General features: G+C 31.7%; 1 long non-coding RNA gene across 2 annotated transcripts; it reads right to left on the bottom strand.

Annotated features, from left to right (window-relative positions):
- Positions 1 to 200: 200 nt before the first annotated feature.
- On the bottom strand, positions 201 to 3756 carry LOC126724894 (uncharacterized). Of its 2 annotated transcripts, none has more exons than XR_007655144.1 (2): positions 3591 to 3756; positions 201 to 922 (listed from the first exon to the last, which is right to left on the bottom strand). It is a non-coding gene; the product is annotated as an uncharacterized LOC126724894 (long non-coding RNA). The 2 variants fall into 2 exon arrangements; XR_007655143.1 differs by having other exon boundaries at positions 201 to 781.
- Between the last annotated feature and the right edge of the window lie 10493 nt (positions 3757 to 14249).

Raw genomic sequence — 14249 nt, 5'->3', positions numbered from 1 at the left:
AAATTCCCTATTTAAGTTAACAGCAAAAACTTTATTTGATGTAGATATAATATTTAAGTGTATAATGGCTACTTGGATGGATGGTTTTCACAGCTTTGGTGGGCGGGTATGTTGCAATATATTGGTTGCTAAAGAGTGCAAATCAACAAATAATACAAATCCAAATCCAAATCACAAAAAAAAATGCATCACCCTTAAGAAGAACCAAGAACATCACCCTTAACAATAACAAAGCATTCCAAATTACACAGACCCAAAATACTTATAAACCAAAAGTACATTATATTCCAAATTACACAAACCCAAAATAGTGCAGCGAAGGAAATGGTCAATTTCCATTTTCAATATATAATCATCTCACATTGCCATGAGCAACATAATCATTCCACATTGTGTCTGTGATATTGTCCCTAACTTGGCCCATCGCTCTCTTTGATGCACTTGACATTTCTAGTACATGCCTTTGGGTTACTGAGCTTGTTGATGCTCCAACATCTCCACCGCCTTCGCCATTGGTTGCACTACCTTCGCCATCACTCTCTCCTATTGTTCTGAACAATTCATCACTCCAATTGTTCATGCGTATGAAATTGTGTAGAGCACAGCACACAATAACCACGTACCGCTGCCTAATTGGCTTGAAGTTTGGCATTAAATTCAGAATGGGAAAACGGGCCTTCAGCACTCCAAAGGACCGCTCAATAACCATCCATAAGGATGAATGCCTGTAGTTGTACAACTCTTTCTTTGATGTTATCCGCCTACCGCTTCAATTGAATTCCTGCACATGGTACCTAGTTGACTTGTGAAGGGGGAGAAAACTAGTGCCAATTGGTAGACCCAAATCCACCAAGTGTCCAAGTATGGAGTGACACAACAGATCCTCACAATTGGCATCCCATCTTCTCAACTCCGCAACCATCTTAAAGAACAACGCACACATCTCATATACAATAATATCACAAGTACAATAAAGATATCCCAATATTTTTAGAGGAACAAATATTGAGCATAGGATCCATATTAATATGTATATATGACTACAATGACATGTACTGACTTATGTTCTTTGAAATCCATATTAATATGTATATATGACTGCAATGACATCCTTAATTCAGAAAAGGAAAGAAAGGCAAGGAGCTGTTGAATAAAGCAAAAACAGATAATCAGATAAAAACTAGCAGATTTCATAAATTCATTATTATTAAATAAATAAAAACTTTGTTAGTATTTTTTTTAATATCATACACGAGATAGCATATAATGGCCTTTGCTAAAAAAGTATCATCTATTCATAATATGGTAAGCTGGGTTTGAAGCCCTACAATCTCAAACAGAACAATGGGCTAGTGCAAAACAGCAAAACTAGTGCAGAACAAAACAGCAATGATGTAGAACAGCAAAACTAGTGCAGAACAAAACAGCAATGATGCAGAACAGCAAAACTAGTGCAGAACAGCAAAATTTTACAGAACAAAACTTAAATTTGACAGAACAATGGGCTAGTATGGACTAAGTATTTTACAGAACAATCAACTTGTCAAATTAAGGTTGTCTTCAAACTTAAATTTAAAACTAGTGCAGAAATCAAATTAAGGTTGTCTTTCATTAAACACATTTATATTAAAATTTGAAGTATTCTAAAAAATAAAAAGTTGTTGAGAAGTTTAAAACTTTGCTTTTTGGAAGAGTCTTGAGCTGATGTAACTATCCTAGAAAGTTTTAGGTGTCATTAGAACAAATTAATCCATGAAAAAATTATCAAAAGACAATCCTAATAAGAGTTACTTGTTGAATATTATCACCCTTAATCAGCCTAAACTGTTTTCTTTTCTGTTCTAAATTTTTTATTATTTTACGTTTCTCATTCAGAAACAAAAAGATAGGGTCTGGAGCCTCCTAATCAATGCAAAGTTTTAAGTTGTAGTTACACTGTTACACCGACAGCAACTAGAACACGGAACTTTTGACATCTGCTAGGACAAATGTGAAAGCTGAACTAAATAGACAAGTGGTTGCTACCACCTCCACCATACATTAAAGAAGAATAAGAATATTAGTGATACTTTACAGATTATGTAAGCATTCCTGTCCTCTGACATCATATAAACTAGGAAAAATTAATCCCATTACTTTTTATATAAAAACCTTAATATAATCAACTCCAAATCAAAGATATATGTACATAAAAGTCTTACTAAGCATCAAAACACTTATCTCATTTTGGATGAAGGATTGCATTCTAATAACCCATATATGCAACTTGAAGATCATCAAGGCACTAAAAGGAACTTCATATGGGTTCCACACAAAGTTCAAAAGCAAACACGTTTCTCAGCAAAGAAAAAGGGGAGGGGCAAAAAGGAGAGAGAAAAACTCGAGGCAAACAACCAAACCCGGTGCAACAGTATCAATAAACTAATTGAAGTCATTCACATATATTCTTTTCCGTCACTCTATCCTATCCAAAATCATACTATATATCACCTCCTTAATTAGCACATCGTTTTTGTCTTCCTCTAATTCTTTTCATTCTCTTGACTTGAATAAATCATTTTTCTTCACTAATGCACTGCATTAATTGCTCTGCACATGACCAAATCATCTCAAATACACCCCCCCCCCCCCCACTTTCATTTTTTCATTCATGAGTCACCCCTATTTTTAATTGAGTTTCTTCATTTTGTATGATCTTTCCTTATATTTCCATTCATCCATCTTAACATTCTCATCTCATTTATGCTCTTTTCATACACATAAAATATTTTATAGCGCAGCTTTCAACACCATATAGCATGGCTAGTGTTATAGAAGTCTTGTTAAACTTTCCCAAACAATCCCTTTAACTTAATAGGTATTCTAGACCCACAAATATACAACAACAACAAAGCCTTAGTCAGAAATTCTAGACCCACAAATATAAATCATCTAGTTTAACACCAGTGCCCCGTTTAACGAATCTGGTGCCTACAGCAAGCAATAGGAGCTTAAAAATTGAATCTTTTTGGCACCATGAAAATGGGTTTTGAATAAAAAATATGAACTGAAGCCTTGAATCCCATTTGATCTCAATTTGAGAGCTCCAAACCATGCTGCTAAAGCCAGCCAAACAAACCACCAATACATAAAAAGCAAAACCCAAAACTTTCATAATCAAACTTTTAAAAGACTAATCTATAATTGGAGGGTTGTTTGAAGCTTACCGAAACAACTAAAATGCTTACCGAAACATCAAACAGAGAAAAAAAAATTAAACTGCAAACCCATAACCATTGAAGCAAACCCATAACCACAGTTTCAATAAATCAACTAACATGCTTACCCAAACATCAAACAAAGAAAAAAAATAAAAAACTACAAACCCATAACCACAGTTTCAATAAATCAAATAAAATGCTTACCCAAACATCAAACAAAGAAAAAAAAAAGAAAAAAACTGCAAACCCATAACCATTGAAGCAAACCCATAACCACGGTTTCAATAAATCATATAAAATGCTTTTACCCAAACATCAAACAACGAAAAAAAAACGGAAAAAAAAAAAAAAAAAAAAAAAAAAAAAAAAAACAGAGAAGCATTGCGTTACCGTGACACGACGGCACGGTTGGCTGAGCTCGAAGCGGTGAAATTGTGCGTGAGAAGGTCAGGCCAGTGAGAGCTTCTTCTAGGAGTACTGGAATGGAGATGCTCTGCTTTACTGAAGTGAAGAGATGAAGTGAAGAGAGGAGTCTGATATGACTGAAGAGCCGTTGGAGAGAGAATGAAAAGGAGCGCACCACGTGATTTGTTCTAACTGTGGGACCGGGTAAGCAGTTTTATTTACAAAAATACCATTGAGTTATGAGTTATGGAAATTGAAAATAGCCAAAATGTGTTTTCAGTTTCCATAACTCATAACTCAAAAATCAGAGAATTGAGTTATGGAAACAGAGTTATCGTTTGGCCAAACAACCTTTTTACTATGGGTCCCACCATTTTTGAGTTATGAGTTATGGAAACTGAGAATTAAGTTACGGAAACTGCTAATCCAAACAGGCCTTACTGTTCACACTCCAACAGCAGGTCTAAACACAAAACTTTTCCAAAATTTTTTTGAAGTTGCTACAGTAGTTCTCTTAATATAGAGAACATTGTAGCAACTCCAAACCATTATTTTATCTTAAAAAAAAAATACCCGGCTGAATAAAAAAAAAAATCTTTCTCTTTCCTCCTCTCTTCTTTATTCATCTGTCTCTCTCTCAAATGGTAACACAATCAAAGCACAAACACAATCTAAAATCAGAATAAAAACAATAGATCAAGAACAAGGAAAAATACAAATTTAATTAGAACAACAAATCTAAAATCAAAACAAAAACAACATATCAAGAACATAAAAGCCTATCTAAGCTCCTTTGTAACAACAAAGTGAAAAAAAAAAAAAAAAAAAAAAAAAAAAAAAAAAAAAGACGACGAAGGCCAATCTCTCTGCCGGCTTTATGTGTGAGTGAAGTGAGATGAAGAAGAGGAGAAAGAGAGAGGGAGGTTCTGGAATCAAGTGGAAAGTAGAGATAAAAAAAAAAGGAGAGGATGGAGATATATGGGTATACTTATGTGGTGGAGAAAAAAAAAAAAAAAAACTTATGGATGAAAGAAAGGAAAAGAATAAGAAATGACCATTTAAAAATACTACCACAATATTTTCACAATAAATTTTAAGTAATTAGTTAATATTGGTGAGTAAAAAAATAATTTTAGCGGTGAGTTCAAATTAGAACTAGTAACAACCTTCCACATAAGATTTTGATGTGATTTTTGTGAAAGTATTGTGAATATAACACTTTTCATTAAAAAATATAATTGTTGGGAATGAATATTGAAAGAATAAATGATGATAAAAAAAAAGAATAAAGAATGAATAAAGAAATAATATTTAAATGAGATAGAAAATTGGATAGAAAATCTGTTGGAAAGTGTATTTGAAAAAATAGGTAGTTAAAAGGTAAAAGTCATTGTTCATTCTCCAAACAGTGCAAAAATTTAGAGAATTTGCTAGAGATACTCTTACATCTATTTTTTTTTTTTTTTTTTTTGGCTGTGTTTTACTTGTAAATATAAATAGGGTTTATATTGCAGTGCAATCAATTGTTGAATGTGAGGAAATTTCTTCCAATTGTCTCCATAAGTTTTTTTTTTTTTTTTAAAGAATCTCAGTTAGAATTTAATATGGTATTAGAGGATATTGTATTTAAGAAAGGTTTCAGCAAAGAGGCCTAACCTAATCTATATCTATCAATTTATATTCTACATAAGAACATATCTAAAAGCTGAAATATAGTATTTATTGTTACTAAGATCCTATTTTACCACCTCGTCACCACGTCATTCGCCACAAAATTATTATTCTTCTTATTTATTTTTTATTCTTTTTTTACCCCAAAAAAAATAGATTATTGACTTTACACATTCATTTTGGGTGGTTTTAACATTACATATAATTTTTCCTTTACATATTCATCTACTTCTACCTTAATTTAGATGTCTATAACTAAATAATGAAATCAATGAAGAATCAAAAACCAAAAACAATGTTTATACATATCTATACTTATATATAATAATGGAAGTTTTGTAATAAATTTTATAAAACTCTTTATGCACCACATCTTTAGAATCTTTTCTTATTTATTTATTTATTTATTTATTTATTTATTTATTTATTTTGCAATTTTTAATTGGACAAAGTTTAGCTACAAAATTGGTTGTAGCCTACGACTACAACTTTACTCAATATATATTTTTTTTTTAGGTGAATTTTGAGAATTCTACCACTGGATTACATCTTCTTCTTATATTTTCCATACTTGCAAAAATTTTAGAAAATTAAAGATCAATAATTATGCCATCAATAAAATGTTTGAATTGCTAATTTTTGTAGTTTAAAATTATACATAAATATAAACTTATAGATCATACAGTATATATTATCCAATTCACAAAAAAATTGACATATGTATTAAGAGTGTAAAGAACACGCAATTTACCAGTTAGATTTTCAAAATATTTAGTAATGTTTATTTCATTGAGTAAGGTTGTAACTTTAGGATACAACCACTTTTATAGCTAAATTTTGCCCTTTTTAATATGTTCAACTTTTCTTCTTCTTCAACCATTGTCTTTTTAGTTCAATCTTTCATCACCTATAATCATGGTTTATATATATATATATATATATATATAATTTTCATTTGACTCCCTTTATAGATTTTAAAAAAAAAAATTCCTTTATATCTTCTTAAATTCTACAGTTTCACTTTGTTCAACATTTCATCTACTTCCACTCTTCCTCTTCCATCTAATTTTCATATAAATTTCTTCTTATTTCATTTCCAACCCTCTCCCCTCTTCCTTCCAAGTTGTCCACAACAAAAAAGGTCAATACTATTTCTCTTTCTCCAATTTTTTTTCTTTCTCTTTTGGTGGATTTTTTTTAATTGTTTCAACCATTTTTTTCTACTAATGATTCTTTTTGTTATTGTTGATTTAATTAACACATCACATATGTTTATCTTTATGGTAAATTTGCATAGACTTTTACACATATTTAGGTATTTTGGTATTTCAATTCTCAATTACAAGTTCTTTTTCTTTATCCCGTTGGTTTGATTTGATTTGGATTAATAATTAGTTGTTTTGCAAGTTAGAATTTGATTTTGTTTTTTTATCCCATTGGTCTAATTAATCATTATTAAGTCTTTATTAATTTTTTTTAGTTACGTTTTTGGTGTTTTGGATTGTAGGACAAAGAAAAGGAGTTTGAGAAAGTTTGTTTAAAACTAAAAGAATAATTTCCAAATTTTATATTCTTTTTAACGATTCACAAAATGTTATAAATAACTTTTATTAAAAAATGAATATTTTTGTTAACTTGCCTTTTAAATTTCTGAGAAATATTCTATTGTTTTCATTTTGGTACAACAATATATATATATATATATACCATAAAGGGGGAAGGGGACGCACAGTTGATGGGAAGAGACGGAAGCACAGTAATATTGTAAAGAAAATAATGTAAGTAGCTTGAAAGTAAATAACTTGAAAGTAAAAATAATTATAAGGCGGTAGAACCAGCCAAGTATATATGAAAATAACTCAAAGTAAATGAAAACAATAGTTCAAAGTAAATGAAAGCAATTTAGAACCGTCCGATATGGCGGTAATCCGTCCAAGGTGGCGGTAGGAACAAGTAAAGTAATGAACATAAAACTGAAAATACTTATTATTGAAAGTAGGATAAACACTTACAGTAGTAGTAGTGAATACAAGATCTCAACAGTACAAGTTAATAGTTACAAAGCTTGAACTAGTCCTAGTTACAAGGTTTGTAGAATTACAAAGTTTGTAGTGAACAAGGTAGTAGTAGTGGAAGTAGGGTGAGTTCTCTCTCTAAGAAGGCTAGTTCTAAGGGAAGAGAAATCAGAAGTAAAACTTGACTTGAAAAACCCTGAAATTTAAGGGACAACCCCCCTTAAATAGACAAAATTTCGGAGTGAACAGTGTCATGAACAGTAAAAGTGAACAGTAATCCATGAACAGTAAAGTGAATAGTGTTTTTTCCACCTTTTGAATTAAAAACTTCTGAACTTTTTTGTCTTTTACTTGGTCCAAAATTGTCAAGAGAAGCATGGCAAAAGGGCAAAAGGAGAAGCATGCATGCCACCAAGTACGTAGATGCTCCTTTCTTTTCTTAAAAGACTTCAAAGGTGACATTATTTGTTGGCATAAATGAAGCCTTTGTCAGAGCATCTTCTCATCTCTACCATCATGGCTTGTGGCATTTCAAACTCATTTTGAATATTGTAATAGTTTTGGCCGTTGTGCGGGCTAGACAAATAGTAGCCGTTGTGTAGGCTAGACAAATAGGGGAATCAAAATCTTCTGCAAAATCTGGAGTATCATGAATCAGTTCTGAATTTTTCGTAGCATATTTGAAGGACAATAAAATATTTTGGCTTTTGTGCAAGCCGAACAAATAAAGTAGCACCAGTCTTGTAACAGTAGTGACCTCATCAATCAGTAGAGGGAGCATCGGATGGATAACCATCAAAAGGATCAAAAGGACCTTGTGGAGAATCACATGGATGCTCATGGGAAATAGCATACTGGTTACAGAATCCACAATATAAAATTGGCTCAAATGTTGGAGTTTTACCCGAGATGAGAAGACTCCTTGGATTACAATGATCAGCAATTCGCAAATGAGCAATGGCATCAGAATATGGTCTGGGACCAAAGACAGAAATCCTATCTGTGCTTCCCATGAAATGATAATTTTTCCATAAATTCTGAGCAACATTAATAATCTGGTTATTAAAATAATTTCTCCAACATTCTGCAAGACCACGAGGATTATCAAAAGATAATTGAGAATTTCCTTCAAACCATGGTCCTTCGTGAGTGTGACCATTAATGAGAATGAGATGCTTTAAAGGTTGGACGTTCATCCAGTTATCTCTTTCCCATTGTGGCAACGTACTCCAACTCCTAATGGAAGCAAAAGGATTGTTAAATTCTTTAATAGCATCCTAAATAATTTGTGGGAGTTGGTTGGCTTGATAATGGCTTGTTAATTTTATAGATCTGATAAAGCCATATTCAAACATTTGTGAAAGCCAGTTAGGGTCCCTGTCATCATCATCATCTGAATCATTAGTAACAATTGCGCCATCATCATAATTTATCAAGAGGCCAGGAAATGGGTGTTTCTTTTCATATACTCTGAGAGTACTCCCAAAGTGTTCTTCCCAATCAAGCTGAATAAAGACATTATCACCTTCATCCAATTCATCAGGATCAGGAATAGTGGCTATGACAATCTTTTTAAAACATTTGAACCATAGGTCGAAAGACCTAAACATAGCCTTGCTTCTCAGAATACGAGATTGTATATCTGATGGCAAGTTGGCAAAAGCACTTCTTACCATAGATTGGGTCTTAAGACTCAATCTAGCATAGTCAGTGCCCATTATAGTCATTCTATCCTTTGAATGGATATCCTCTTTGCCAAAGAGTTGACTAATGTAAGAATCAATTGGAATATTTGGATGGTCAGCAAGATGGGTTCTAAAAGCCTCATTTTCTGAAATAAGAGTATTTCTTGGAACAAGGTTTGAAATAAGGTCATTTTCCGAAGTAAGGATTTTTTCTGAAATAAGGTTAGCATAGCTTATATAAGCTTCATTCTGAGCAGTAAGATTAACAATGTGGATTTCGAGAGCTTGGAGGGTTGTTTCAAACAAGGAACGATTGTTTCTAGTGAAAGCAGCATAGAGATTATCAAGAATATATTTTATGGAATCTGGTAATTCACTATAGACTCCATTATGAAATTGTAAGGATCTAGATAAGACTTCCTGTAAAGCAATTATCATATCACCACTGGAATATGTCATTTTAGCTGGGACATATCCCTAAAGGGATGTTGATCTGCTGGGTTTTATCCCAGAAGATGCGCCTTCATGCATTGCAATTTGAGAATAGTCCTGTGTAGGAGCTTTTCCCTTGTTTTTCTTTTCCATAATAATCCACTTATTAGTGGTATAAATATGAATATTATTATTATTATCTCACTTAGTGGTATTTATCCACGCATCATTGTCCGATTCCTGCAAAGAATCATTGATAATGTTAGGATAATGGATAGTATTTAACATTTTGGTACTGTGAAAATTACCTTTAAAATCATCAGTGAAATTTTGGTAAGAACTCATCACTAGTTCTTGAATAAGTTCATTCATGGGAGAATCTTTCTTATAAGACAAATTATCAATATCAATTTCAAACTTTGAAGCAAATTTGAATTTTACTTTCTGTCCAAATGGATCAGTAGTAATTCCATCATGTTCAACAAGAAAGGGATATAAAGCATTAATAAATGGCAGACCAAGAATCACTTTATCAGTCATATTTTTGACAAGAAAAGAAGGAATCTTGAAACAAACATTATCATGGCACACATGAGCATTATTCAATTCATACTTAATTTTCATTTGAGAATCATTAGTAGACACCAATATTTCAATAGATTTTTCAAAATATTTTGAAGGAATTAATCCTTCCTGGATACAGTTCATGTCTGCACCAGAATCAATCATGGCAATAACAGTGAAATGATAATCAGGAGAAACAACAATTTTAACTTTTGTAAACCATTTTGGAGGAAGTATTTTATTAACAAAAGCAAGTTGAGGATCAGTGAAAGTACCAGGAATACCTTTATCAGAAAGAAGAGCCTGTTGACTGGATTCATCTCCATCGTTGTGCTCATTTTGTTTATCTTGTTCATTATCAGATTTATTAAGATCTTTATCAATTTTTAACATTATCAATTCTTGTTTGAGATTATTGTTATCACTTTTCATGCTTTTAAATTCATGTTTTAATTCATTTATCTCTTGTTTAACAATATTAATTTCATGTTGGAGATCATTAACAGTTAGTTCTTTAGATTTCTTTTTATTAAATCTTTCCAAAGTTTCTTCAAAGCTTATAGTAGATTTTGGTTTTTTACCAGTTTCATCTCTTATCAAATTTTTCTTAAACCTATCCAAATATTCTTTTTGTAGTTCAGGGTTTTGAATTTGATTGATTAGTTGAATTATTAATTTTTCATCTTCTTCACTCTTGGTGAAAGCATTAATAATTTTTATAACATTGCAACAAGAATCTCTATAACCAATTTTAATATTAGGAGAATCAGAAGAATCATCAGCAGATTGATAGCAAGAATCAAATGATGAAGAAAAATCATCTTCCAAAGAATCAGACGAGTTGTTTGATTCAAGGATTCTGAATAGCTCTTCTTGCCCTTTATCATCAATATTTAGCATGTTAAATTTGTTTTTCAACTTACCGGGTTTTTCTTTACAATCTTTACTGAAGTGTCCAAATTTACCACAGTTAAAACATTTACCTTTACCTGATCTTTGTTTAACATATTTTTTAGAAACATTTTTCTTCTTAGCATAAAATTCATTAGGTTTAACAAAGTTATTTATGTGTTTTTTATATTTTTTATGGCTTTTATAATGTTTTTTACTTTTTTGCCTAGAATGAGCAATAGGAGGCAAACCATATTGTTCACAGAAATTTCCCATTTCATATTTAGCTTTTCTTTTATTCTTTAATTGGTGTTTTAGCAATTTTTCATCATTACACATATTGATGCCAAGTTTTTTAATAGTACTAAAAATATCACCATAAGTCAAATTATCATAATCAATAGAATCATTTTTACCCATTAATTCTTGTTTTACCTTATGAGCAAAGATAGGAGGCAGACCGTCAATAAACTTTTCTTTCCAATAAGGCTTATAACAATATTTCCGAAGCATCACTCTGGAAGTAAAAACATCTTGATACCATCTGTAATCAAACATAGTAGGACAACTCATGTTATTCAAATAATCAGAAACATGAGATGAAATATTGGATGGAGTACCAACAAAATGTTTAAGAATAGTATAGATCAAGGTATTAACACCATCAGGAATACCATGACCAATACTTTCATCAAAAATAGGCAAACCTTCATCATTTTTTTTAACAACATGTTTAATAGACTCTCTAGATTCTTCAGTGATGTATGAATCCCACCATCCACGAAGAGTACCAGAAAAACCAGTAACAAGAAGATTAACAATTTCAGGTTGATCAAGATCATGATTATTTTGATAAGCAATACCAACCATAGACATGTGACTCATTTTATTGATGATTTCTTGTTCAGACAAACCATCAATATTCCATTCATAAAGCTTATCAGCAGAAACAGAAAACTGGGTTTGAAAATATCTCTCTTCAAACTGCATATCAGGAGGAGTAGGTTTTGAATACCAGTTTTTCATAAAAGACATGGGTTTGGAGTTTTCAACAAATCTTTTAATTTCTGGGAAATCATCATCAAAGATTCTTTTTGCAGGAACAGAAGAAACAGTATCAAAATCTGTATTTTCTTCAGAAACAAATTCTTTTTTGGAAATAGTTCGAGCAGCTGAAGTAGAAGTACCCTCAATTTAAACCTTTAAATCAGAAAGCATTTTTTCAACAATTTCAAGAGTCTTGGACTGAGAAGTTTTAAACATAACTTTTTCTCTTTGACTGGGTAAATCAATCAAAGGTTTCTCAGTTTTAATAGAAATAGATTTTTCAGAAACAGGTTTTTCAGAAACAAGTTTTTCAACAATTTTTTCTTCAATGCGGTCAAGCTGTTGACCAATAATATGCAAAGATTGATTAGTAAAATTGTTTTGTTCAATAAGACTAACAATGGAAGTTTGACCATCAGCAATTTTGAAAGGGGAGGCCTTCACTTCTTCTTTTGTCACTTCATCTTTCTTAGTGGTTATCAAAATTGAGTCAAGAGGAGGATGACTAGGCCTAATAATGGTTTTATCAATTTTAACAAAATTTGATTTCTTTATCACATTTAAATGTTGTTTTGAAACCTCATCATTTGAAACATAATGGTTTTCAAGAAAATCAAAAAACAAAATATGTTTTTTCAATTGATTCATCTTTTCCAACCATTTTCTTTTAACACGGTCTTTTTCAGACTGAGCAAAATTATTTTGGAAATATTTTCTTTTGGTTCTATTTTTTGCAAGCATAAATTCATCATATAAAGAAACCAAATCAAATTCAAAGTGTTCATCCAAAATAGTCAAAACTCGTAATTGATTTTGGTAAACAGGAGGATTTTCAATAGGAGGAGAATCAAAGTCAGATGGAGTAACTGAAACAGAGTCTTCTTCTTCATTAACAGCAACATTGTCATAAGGAGAGGAAGATTCAGCTTTAGTAGAAAAGAAAACAGAGCTAACTTGAGATTTATCACTTGAAATACCTTTTAGCTTTAAATCAGAGGATTTTCCCAAATTCTTTTTCAAAAATTCATTGATCTCAAGATCTCTTTTTGAAATACTTTCAGATCCAGGAAAGGAATGTCTTCCTTCGTTGATCCTCAAAGGTGGATTATTTTGAAAACTTATTTTAACAGTACCATCAAGATATTGTTGAATATGGGTGAGATCAATTTTATCAAAAATGGGTTTAGCTGGAGGGGTTTCTTGTTCTAACAACCAATCATTAGGAAGTTTAACATCTTGCCATTGAATCATTTTTGGAACTTGAATTTTAACATCAAGAATTGAACATTGAATTAACATGGTTTGACCTGAAGGTTCTCTAGGAATCATAGCACAAGGATTCATTTGAGTACCCATAAGTTTATAATAAATGCGATAGATCAAAGCAAAAGGCTTACTACCCTCTTCCATGCGATAACCAGATGAAGCAATATTCAATGTCAAAGCTTTTACAATATTAGGATCATTCAAAGCAAGAGTAAGATCAGGATAATAGTTAAAATAAACAGGACCATCATACATAGAAGTAGTAATCATACCAAGAATGCTATCTTTAAAAATCTTAAATCTAGCATCTCTTAAACACATGAGAACAGAAGCATTAATACCCTTTCGGGTAAGTGGTTTAATAGCAACTTGAACCATACCAATATGCAAATAACTAAATTTTTTAGCAACAAGGAAGTCATTAATATTCTTTTTAGTGAACAAACAACATTTTTCATGAACTCTCGAAATAGAGAAAATTTGTTCAACAGTTCTAGCTTTGTAAGCAGAATGAAAAGTACTTTCAACCAAACTAGTTTTATAAATAGTTTTAGTATCAACTTTAGGAATAGTCCAATTACGAAAATCAGGGATCAACTCATTATCATCTATAGTGTGATCTTCTTCATTTACAATATCAGGAGGACAACTAGTCCTAGAGCTGATAGAGGAGTTGGATCTCCACAACCTATCCATACTATCCTAGGGTCAACACTCAATTATCATGTTTTTCTCACAACTGTTGCATTTCGTAACACATACCCTAACCAACCTTATACCTCTCATGCCCTACACGCCCTCTCTTGGCTCAAATGGGCCTTACAGCTAGGTTCTTGGACTTTACTTTACGACTAGGGTGGCGCCAACGACGGTAAGAAGGGAACACAATAACGGAATATCAAGCGTTCGGGTATACACGGACAAGAAAAAAAGAACACAATATATTTATGTGTGTGTGTGTGTGTGATTGCCCCTATAACAAATTAAAATATGACTATGAAATACATTACTCTTTATTAAATTAGTTCTTATAGAGTGGGGGACAAAAGCCAAAGTTCAAGTCTCTAAGAGGG

This window comes from Quercus robur, chromosome 5, assembly GCF_932294415.1.
Source record: "Quercus robur chromosome 5, dhQueRobu3.1, whole genome shotgun sequence".
Lineage (NCBI taxonomy): Eukaryota > Viridiplantae > Streptophyta > Magnoliopsida > Fagales > Fagaceae > Quercus > Quercus robur.
This window is presented reverse-complemented; position numbering and strand designations above follow the sequence as displayed.